This window comes from Entelurus aequoreus, linkage group LG09 (genome assembly GCF_033978785.1).
Source record: "Entelurus aequoreus isolate RoL-2023_Sb linkage group LG09, RoL_Eaeq_v1.1, whole genome shotgun sequence".
NCBI lineage: Eukaryota > Metazoa > Chordata > Actinopteri > Syngnathiformes > Syngnathidae > Entelurus > Entelurus aequoreus.
In genome coordinates, this window is record NC_084739.1 from 82,168,076 (window position 1) to 82,179,548 (window position 11,473).

General features: G+C 38.4%; 1 protein-coding gene across 6 annotated transcripts in view; it reads left to right on the forward strand.

The window, feature by feature from the left end:
• The window catches only part of LOC133657812 (girdin-like), a 400,246-nt gene that overhangs the window by 215,402 nt on the left and 173,371 nt on the right, over positions 1–11,473 (forward strand). The gene's annotated exons all lie outside the window — the stretch shown is intronic.

Sequence of the window (11,473 nt, forward strand, 5' to 3'; positions counted from 1 at the left end):
GTTGGCGTTTCCTGGCCCCTGTTAAAAGTCGTGCTGCTGTGTTGTGGACTAACTGCAACCTGGAGAGAGCTTTTTGGCTAATGCCAGCATAAAGTGCATTGCAGTAGTCCAGGCCACTTGAAATAAAAGCATGCACCACTTGTTCAAAAAGGTTAAAAGATAAAAGTGGTTTTACCTTTGCTAAAAGACGAAGATGATAAAAACACGATTTTATATTAGCTAATGCTAGCGACACCAGCGTTATTACATTACCATAGCACGTAGAAATATGCAAGAAAACACTGCTACAGACGCTTTAGTAAGCAAGAATAGTTTTAGTTCTAGTGCAAAACTTACAAAGGTTGCTTGGAGTGATGCATGAAGAATCTGTAGGATAGAACGGCTGGGAGACCGACTGCACTTTGGTTGGGATGAGAAAAAGAAGCACTACCCGTAAATAGTCTGGAATGTAGGTCATAATGTTTGCCTTGTGTATAGTGTTTTATATCACATTGTTGACTTTTCTACATTTGTTATTAAATTATTAGACAGATACTAACAAAGCTTGTTTAAATTGCTTTCTGTTCATGTAAAGATGGATTTTTGTTAATGTCTCTTGTCAGGCAAACGTTTTGCTCCATATCCATTTGCACTAGATTTCATTTGAATTTTGCTTCACAATTTGTCCTTGCACCACTAAACACCATACATTTAGTTTTCTTATCATTTAAAGGCCTACTGAAACCCACTACTACCGACCACGCAGTCTGATAGTTTATATATCAATGATGAAATCTTAACATTATAACACATGCCAATACGGCCGGGTTAACTTATAAAGTGACATTTTAAATTTGCCGCTAAACTTCCGGTTCGAAACGCCTCTGCGGATGACGTATGCGCGTGACGTAGCCCGGCGAACACGGGTATGCCTTCCACATTGAAGCCGATACGAAAATGCTCTGTTTTCATTTCATAATTCCACAGTATTCTGGACATCTGTGTTCGTGAATCTGTTTCAATCATGTTCATTGCATTATGGAGAAGGAAGCCAAGCAAGCAAAGAAGAAAGTTGTCGGTGCGAAATGGACGTATTTTTCGAACGTAGTCAGCCACAACAGTACACAGCCGGCGCTTCTTTGTTTACATTCCCGAAAGATGCAGTCAAGATGGAAGAACTCGGATAACAGAGACTCTAACCAGGAGGACTTTTGATTTGGATACACAGACGCCTGTAGAGAACTGGGACAACACAGACTCTTACCAGGATTACTTTGATTTGGATGACAAAGACGCAGACGTGCTACTGTGAGTATGCAGCTTTGGCTTTTTTTTGCGTATGTACGTAACTTTTTTAAAATATATAAGCTTTATGAACCTTGGGTTAGGTGAACGGTCTTTTGGGCTGAGTGATTGTGTGTGTTGATCATGTGTTTGAATTGTATTGGCGTGTTCTATGGAGCTAGGAGCTAGCAGAGGAGCTAGGAGCTAGCATAACACGTACCGTACCGTACGTGCGCGTCACGTACTAACTTTTTAAAAATATATAAGCTTTATGAACCTTGGGTTAGGTGAACGGTCTTTTGGGCTGAGTGATTGTGTGTGTTGATCAGGTGTTTGAATTGTATTGGCGTGTTCTATGGAGCTAGGAGCTAGCAGAGGAGCTAGGAGCTAGCATAACAAACACGCAGGTGTTATTATGCAGGATTAATTTGTGGCATATTAAATATAAGCCTGGTTGTGTTGTGGCTAATAGAGTATATATATGTCTTGTGTTTATTTACTGTTGTAGTCATTCCCAGCTGAATATCAGGTACCGTGAGTATGCAGCCTTGGCTGCTAAACATTCGATAACTTGACCGTATGTGCGCGTCACGTACGTAACTTTTTAAAAATATATAAGCTTTATGAACCTTGGGTTAGGTAAACGGTCTTTTGGGCTGAGTGATTGTGTGTGTTGATCAGGTGTTTGAATTGTATTGGCGTGTTCTATGGAGCTAGGAGCTAGCAGAGGAGCTAGGAGCTAGCATAACAAACACGCAGGTGTTTTTATGCAGGATTAATTTGTGGCATATTAAATATAAGCCTGGTTGTGTTGTGGCTAATAGAGTATATATATGTCTTGTGTTTATTTACTGTTGTAGTCATTCCCAGCTGAATATCAGGTCACCCTCGGCTCTCACAGCATCTTCCCTATCTGAATAGCTTCAACTCCCCACTAGTCCTTCACTTGCACTTTACTCATCCACAAATCTTTCATCCTCGCTCAAATTAATGGGGAAATTGTCGCTTTCTCGGTCCGAATCTCTCTCACTTCATGCGGCCATCATTGTAAACAATAGGGAACTTTGCGTATATGTTCAACTGACTACGTCACGCTACTTCCGGTAGGTGCAAGCCTTTTTTTTATCAGATACCAAAAGTTGCAATCTTTATCGTCGTTGTTCTATACTAAATCCTTTCAGCAAAAATATGGCAATATCGCGAAATGATCAAGTATGACACATAGAATAGATCTGCTATCCCCGTTTAAATAAAAAAAATTCATTTCAGTAGGCCTTTAATGATTACTTATTCATATCAAAGCTTTTTTTTTTTTTTTTAGCTGAATCAACTTAACCTCTATTACCCTCAACACTTCCTTCAAGTCTTCTCCTGAACAATATACATTTGTATCATCTGCAAACATAATACATTTGCATTTATTAGACACTGAACAAATATCGTTTAAATATAGTAGAAATAACTTAGGTCCCAATACCGAGCCTTGTGGAACCCCACAAGTTACTCTTCTTGGCTGTGATTTAGTCTTAGTCATTTCCACATATTGAGGTCTATTACTTAAATAACTACTTAACCACTGTTGTGAAACACCTCTTATGCCATAGTTGTACCATTTTTGCAGAAGTAAGGAACGATGGATTGTGTCAAAAGCTTTACATAAGTCAATAAATACTCCAACGGTGTGTTGCTTCTTTTCTATTGCTGTAGCTACGTTTTCTACAAAGTCCATCACTGCTAGGGATGTAGATGATTACTCCTGAAGCCATACTGATGCTCATTCACTAGCTCATGTTTGGCAATCAACTTATCAAGTCTATTTACAAATCATTTCTCAAGAATTTTTGCAAATTGAGGTAGTAGAGACACGGGTCTATAATTTGAGACCATATGTTTTATCACCATTTTTATAAATAGGAATAACTTAAGCAATTTTCATTTTGTCAGGAAAAGTTCCAGATGATAAAGATGTATTACATATATAAGTAAACTTTGGCTTCAGGACACAATCCACCACTTCTTTAACAAGTGACATATCCACGTTGTTACCATCGACAGATTGTTTGTTTTTAAACTTTCTGACCACTTCTACACATCAATTTCACAAACTCCACCAAGAAACATTGAATTTTTAATGTCAGATACACGCTGTCACTTTTTCTCATCATTCATATTAATATTCATATTTTTTGCCAAATTTGGGCCAACATTCACAAAAAACTTATTGAATTCCTCAGCCATTTCTTCTATATTTTCAATAATTGACTTGTCATCTTTTACCAGATAAGCTGTAAAATCCTTTTTGCCAGATTTTTTAATCATAGTATTAAGCACATTCCAGGTTTCAATGATATTATTTTTTATGTTTATGCAGCAATTGTTCATAATAGTTTTTTTGTTGCAGCCTCATGATACATGTCAATCTGTTTTTATACTTTTTATATTTGTCCTCATTTTCCTTTGTTCCATGCTTAATAAATTCCTTGTAAAGCCTTTTGATTTATTTATTTTTAATTTTTTTTTACAGGCTTTTACTAAACCCCCTGTTATCCATGGTTTCTCCCTCTTTGTAGTATTTTGCTTATATTCTCTCAATGGACAATGACGGTCATAAAGTGTCAGAAATATATCCAGGAATGTATGGTATGCTTCATTAGTATCCTCCACAAAATGTTTTTGCCAATCCTCATTTAAAAGATCAGCCTTGAATGCCTTAAAGGCCTACTGAAATGAATTTTTTTTATTTAAACGGGAATAGCAGATCCATTCTATGTGTCATACTTGATCATTTCGCGATATTGCCATATTTTTGCTGAAAGGATTTAGTAGAGAAAATCGAAAGTTCGCAACTTTTGCTCGCTGATAAAAAAAAAGCCTTGCCTGTACCGGAAGTAGCGTGACGTCACAGGAGCTAGTATTCCTCACAATTCCCCGTTGTTTACAATGGAGCGAGAGATTTGGAGCGACAAAGCGACGATTACCCCATTAATTTGAGCGAGGATGAGGAACGTGAGAGTGAAGGACTTGAGAGGCAGTGATGGACGTATCTTTTTTCGCTCTGACCGTAACTTAGGTACAAGCTGGCTCATTGGATTCCACACTCTCTCCTTTTTCTATTGTGGATCACGGATTTGTATTTTAAACCACCTCGGATACTATATCCTCTTGAAAATGAGGATATAGTATTGGCATGTGTAACGAAATTTCGTTACATAAGCTCATGGTAGTGCAGGATTAAAGAGCAATAAGGTGCATATATAAATATAAATAATATATAATAAATATATATAAATAGATTATACTGTACAGATAAATATATTGCACTTTTTCACATGCGTCCACGTTTATGGATGTATGTTATATTGTCTTTTTTATTCCAGCGAGTTAATCCGTTTTGGGGGTAATTGAGGGGATCATTTAATTATGATGCGTTCATGAGTCTTATCCAGTATTAGTATTGTCATTTTAAAAAACTACACATTTTTACTTTCAGGTCACTTTTCCTCCTAAGGTGTTGGTAGTTTAAAGATGAAACCTGCCTCTACGGTTCTTCTACAAACATGTTAAGTCTCCAAAAACTGGGGGCGGTATAGCTCGGGTGGTAGAGCGGCCGTGCCAGCAACCTGAGGGCTCCAGGTTCGATCCCCACTTCCACCATCCTAGTCACTGCCGTCGTGTCCTTGGGCAAGACAGGTGCATGTCTTCGCAGGTGGGAGGGGCCAATCCCCATAAAAGCATAGAATTGATAAAAAGCAACCAAGCATTTGTCAATCATTTTTTATTTAGCACTCAACCCATGGTACCACATGGTGCTACATGGTACCACTCCGCAGCGCTGAGCCCATGGTGCCGCCTGGAAAAAAGAGTCAGAATGAGTGAGATGTACACAAATACGTGTATGCGTGTTAATCCTGCTACCTTATATGCCCGCCGATGCCTCACCACCACCATCGACTTGGTTGTCCTCACGGGTGGCTGTCGGCATTTTCCAAGTTGTGTTTGGTAAGACACAGATTACAGTGAAGGTAAGATACAGGTTACAAATGAAACAGTTCATTGTCAGGCTACTCAAGGAGCTGATGTTGACTTTTCATACCTCTTCTCTTCAGATCTCTGACCTCAATTTGAAGGGCATGGATCTTGTCCAGGGACTCCACTGCAAGAGAGGGCTTAAATTAAAAAAACAATATTATAATGTTAGATGGTAGAATCTACCTTCCTAACAGTTGTTCAGGGCAAGCTCGAGTTGGGCATTTATGGCCTCTTGACGGGCAATTGCGGCCAATCGACGGGCACTTCCGGCCAATTGAAGGGCTTCTGCGCCCTCATTAAGGGCATCTACGCCCTCTTGACGGGCATTTGTGACATCCCTTTTTTTGAAGAATAGGGCCCTTTCCTTCTTGAACAAGTACTCCTCCATAAGCTCTCTCTGGTCTGAAGGCAAAATCTCCAGCACTTGTTGAATGTTCTGTTCAACACACACACACACACACACAGTATAGGCGACTTATATAAACCCTGGGTTACATTAGGCTGACCATATTGTGAAATCCCAAAAAGAGGACACATATATGCGTGCCAAGGCCGGGACTAGGTGAACATTTGCCAATGATACTTCAACTTGCTTTATAAATAATATATTGATTTAAATAAAGCATTTTTTCTCCTCTATTGACAGCAGTGTTGGCGTTAGGAATTTTCAAAATGGGGTCCCAGGGACCCCATCAAGTCATATAAATACTATAGGATGTTGCAATCTACTGGTCTTAACTCATTCTCTTTCTATGCGACATCAATGTGGAATGCGCTCCCAACAGGGTACACTGTAAAAAAATTACTGTAAAAATGCAAAAAAATATTACACTGTTCTTCTTAAATACAGTTAAGTATTGTACATTTTGTTGCATTTTACAAAAAATATCGACCAGCAGTAAGCTACTGCACAATCTACAGTATAATACAACATTACACTGTTCTTCTTAAATACAGTTAAGTATTGTACGTTGCATTTTACAAAAAATATCGACCAGCAGTAAGCTACTGCACAATCTACAGTATAATACAGCATTGGCGTTGTTAGGCCTATTTTAGGGGGGCTCAAGCCCCCCTAAAAAGTTCTTAAGCCGCCCCCCCTAAATAATTTGGTGTTAAAAAAAAAACCAAAAAAAACTTTTTTTTTTTTACAAATACATGCCAACTTATTCATTATAAAGTGGCCCGAATATGAGTTTAAATAAATAATCATATAACCTGTCGTTATTCACTCAGTTTCCCCTCACTTCATAGCGTAAGGTAGAGAGCCCCTTTAGTGCGTCGGTATCCAATCCATTCCACTTGTTCATATAGAAAATGCCCACCTCACTCAAAATCCAGTCCGCATTTTCTCTGCGACCTTGCTTGCGGTCCTGCAGGTGTACGAAGCACATTAGCACACAGCACTGCAGAACAAGAACCTTGTGTCTGCAATTGTAAATAATTTAGTTTTTAAGTTTTGTGTTTCTTGTAGAATCTATATAAAGTAATATACATTAGCCTATTGTTAAAATAATGAAAAAAACATCATTAAATATATTTGTTTTATTGTATTGTTACATTAATAGCTGTTGTATTATTATAGGATGGCTTGTTAAACATTTCATAGGATTTTCAGAGGGTGGAAAAACCAAGATATTTAATATAAAATGTAAAATGAATAAATACATAAAAAGAAAAAGAAAAAAAATGGTTAAAAGACATCGTCCCAGGGAGCATTTAATTTCGTCCCGTGCATTTTTTTTTAACATCCCCTGGACAACGGGACTATGTTAATCTTAAACCCTGGAAGTTAAATTTTATTGTTTGTATTATTTGTTTCAGCATTGCACTTTGAAGATGGTCCCTCAGCTCTTTGACAGCTTTGGTTCTTTTTCAAATCAGCAGACGGACTCTTAAGTCTATATATATATATATATATATATATATATGACTCTGCTGGGATTTGAACTCCAACCTATATTATATACAAGCCAAATTATCCCGATCCAGATATTACTTTAATTCAAGTAATTTAATGCCATGACTTTCATTGTGTTTCCGTGTATCTTGAAGGATCATGCAAGTCATTGTTTCTTGTTGATACTGTAAACAAAATGTCACTGTGCAAACCCATGTTTGTTGTTGTACTGAACACAGATTAAAAATAAACCCACTGAAATAATAATAATAACAATGATTAATTTCTAAGTCTTTGTTAGCCGTTTGTGAAGTTTTGTGCTCGTGCGCTACGTTCGCTTGCATCCTGTGCATCTCCTGGGGGCTAAGCCCCCCCTTGTCCTTAAAAGCTAGTGACGCCCCTGTAATACAGTATTTTTCAGACTTGTTTCTTGGGGCCGACCACAATTCGATCTGCTGCTCTCGCGCATAACACGTACCCAGGTGGAAGAAAAAGTAGTTCCCACTAAACCGTGTCATTTATACAAGATTTCAATAGTACTTCCCATTGTGTTGCTGTTAATGATATTTGACCTCAAAACATGTACTATCAAAGTATCGATATTTTGATTTGAAAATCAATTTTAGAGCATAAAGATCTGGCACTCCTTTTATCAATATTCAAGTATCATTCCGCACATCATAACTCTGAAGTTGCCAAGTAACAATGGATGGACGAGTGATCACCTGCTGCCACCTCCAGCTAAATTCATCCTACTGCTGTGTTTTTGATAACAAGGTGTTAGAGCCATTTACTCTTTCTGTCCGTCATCAATTTGACGTTACTAAAGGGGTTGGCTCAAGGCCAAGTGCCAGTCTACTTAGGGAGGGGCTGGGATCTTGCTCAGGTGTCGCTGAGTGGTGGCGCAACAGTTTTTGAATGTGTCAGGCTATGATTTGTTTGCTCAGGTTTATTTTCCATTTTTGTTACAAAGTCAGTATAATTTACATGACTGTCTGTTAATATTTTGGTTAAACACGGAAATCATTCTGGACATTGCTTATTAGCCGGCTGCACACGTCGGAACTAGCTTCATTTATATTCGGCAACCATGTAGCAGTAGAGTATAGGACTTTACCGCTACAATTAGTCAAAAACTGCCTCATCGGAACGCGAGTTTATTGGGAAGCAACATGCTTCGAGGCTCATTTTGGAAGAGGAACGCACGGGCCGCTGTCAGCGTTTGTTTGGCAACCGGCGGGGGAGGAAACGGATCGGCGAAGCGGCAGAGACCTTCTGCAATCAAGCTCTGCATCGACAGCTACAAGTCCCACTGGAGAGCTACAGGGTCGCTCATTGGGGACAGCAGCCAGCAGCAGCAGCAGATCATCCGACCGAGCCAAGCCGCGCGCGTGCGTGGAGGAGGACGCGGAGCAGTGTTGAGCCTGTCCTACACCTGTGTGGTATGTCTTAGCGGCGCGCCGACATAAACAAAAACAAAACGGCCATTGTCAAAATGTGTGCACACAAATATTGAACAATCCAATGCATTGGTGACTATTTGACTTGACTTGTGCGCGGGTTGAAAAACTTTGACTTTTCCAAATGGAGGAGGTGGGAGCACAAATGTGCGCTCACGAACATAAACAGCCACAGGAGGACAATGTGGCTGAACGTGACAATGTTGGGCAAGGGGTTGAAGGGAAAAAACGTGTGGTAAAAATGACACCCAAAGCTCTAGGTCACAAAATTGAGAGTTTGAAAGGGGAAAGAAAGTGTGTCATTGCCGTGTTAAATGACGAAACACGTTCACATGAGCTAAAGGAGGAATTTAGCAGGTTTATGGGTTTTTATCATGAGACCAGAAAAGTGCACAAAACTTTGTTGTCGCTGTTGCCAGATGATGAGTGTACTATAAACACGAGACATGGTACAAAGCAAAAATGTTGAATTTTGATTGTTTTATTGACAGTGTTGACAGGTTGATGTGTTCTCAAAACAATGATGATGATGATGATGATGATGAGGTTGAAAATGATGGTTGAATTATTTCTGTTGAAATCACTATCACTAATAAATAATTAATTCTGTTGAAATTTCTGTTTGAGTGTTATTCCTGACAATATAGCATAAAAACAGGTGTAAATAGCATGTTCCTAAACAGTTCCCTAAACGTTCTAGCCAAACGTTCTTGGCTAACATTCTGCTAACCAAGCAAGAACTCCACAACCAAACGTTCTTTGAACGTTATAAACTTAACGTTCCCAGAACAATGCCACTACGTTCTCCTAACGTTCACATAACGTTCCCTTGTTACCTGGGATAACTACACACTAGTGATGGGTTGATGAGGCGTCATGAAGTGTTTCGACACATTGCAAAACTGTATTGATACTGTGTCACTTAATACTGACATCTGCTGGACATTAAAAAGATTTTGTGATGATAAAAAATATCGATGTAATCATATTAGTATCGGCTGGATACGCTCCTGTACTTGGTATCATTACAGTGGATGTCACCCATGGCATTTGTTTACATTGTGAGCTATTGTATCCTCCTACGGCGTGTAGTGAAGCATGTTTATCTATTCCTCGTCCTCCAGTGATAATAGTACTTGTAAGAAACTTACTTTATTTGCGTGGACACACGGTGACTCCTGCAAGTGATCCGTGCTTTGAAGCAAGTCTTTGGGACAGAGATCTGCTGCCTTCTACTGGCGAGTCTTAGACTTCGACTTAAGACTCCCTTTTTATTGTCATTCAAATTTGAACTTTACAGCACAGATAAGAACGGAATTTCGTTACATAAGCTCATGGTAGTGCAGGATAAAAGAGCAATAAGGTGCCTATATATATATATATATATAAATATTATATAATAAGATTACTGTACAGATAAATATATTGCACTTTTTCACATGCATCCACGTTTATGGATGTATGTTATATTGTCTTTTTTATTCCAGCGAGTTAATCCATTTTGGGGATAATTTAATTATGATGCGTTCAAGAGTCTTATCCAGTATTTTAGTATTGTCATTTTAAAAAAACTACACATTTTTACTTTCAGGTCACTTTTCCTCCTAAGGTGTTGGTAGTTTAAAGATGAAACCTGCCTCTACGGTTCTTCTACAAACATGTTAAGTCTCCAAAAACTGGGGGCGGTATAGCTCGGGTGGTAGAGCGACCGTGCCAGCAACCTGAGGGCTCCAGGTTCGATCCCCACTTCCACCATCCTAGTCACTGCCGTCGTGTCCTTGGGCAAGACAGGTGCATGTCTTCGCAGGTGGGAGGGGCCAATCCCCATAAAAGCATAGAATTGATGAAAAGCAACCAAGCATTTGTCAATCATTTTTTATTTGTGGGACAGCAGCAGCACTCAACCCACGGTACCACATGGTGCCACATTCCATAAAAATAAATATAAACAAACAACAACAACAACAATAATAATTAAAGCTGCAAGCAGCATTGGTCGGGTCTGCATTTTGGCAGGTGCTAGTCCTAGGTGTCCCAATACTTTTGTCCAGTGGTAGTCCTGAGTGAGACCTACATAGAGGTTTTTGTTTCGTTTCTCTACGATATTGGTACTGGTAGTAGTTATAGCTGTAATACCAGTAGTAAAACTAGTAGTTTAGGTGTTAGTAACAATTGTAGTATTATTAGTAGTAGTTATAGTATTACTATTAGTAGTAGTAGTAGTAATTGTATAATTACTACTAGTAGTAGTAGTAGTAACTGTAGTATTATGATTAGTAGTTGTAGTATGACTTTTAGCAGTAATTGTAATAGCAGTATCATTAGTAGTCGTAGTAATTGTAGTATTACTATTGGCAGTAATTGTAAATGTATTTGTAATATTAGTAACAGCATTTGTAGTAGTAGTAATTGTAGTATTAGTAACAGCATTTGTAGTAGTAGTAATTGTATTAGTAACAGTAGCATTTGTAGTAGTAGTAAGTGTAGCATTGTGACTGGTAGGCGTAGTAATTGTAGTATTATTATTAACACGTATTGTAATAGTAGTATTAGTAGCAGTAGCAGGTATTGTAGTATTTTAATATAAGTAACAGCAGCATGTGTAGTAGTAATTGCATTATTTGTAGTATTAGTAACAGTAGCATTTGTAGTAGTAAGTGTAGCATTGTGACTAGTAGGTGTACTAATTTTAGTATTATTAGCAGTAATTGTAATATTAGAAGTAGCAGCAGGTTTTGTAGTATTTTTAGTAATAGTAACAGCAGCATTAGTAGTAGCAATTGTAGTATAATTATTAACAACCGCAAAGGTATAAGTAGTA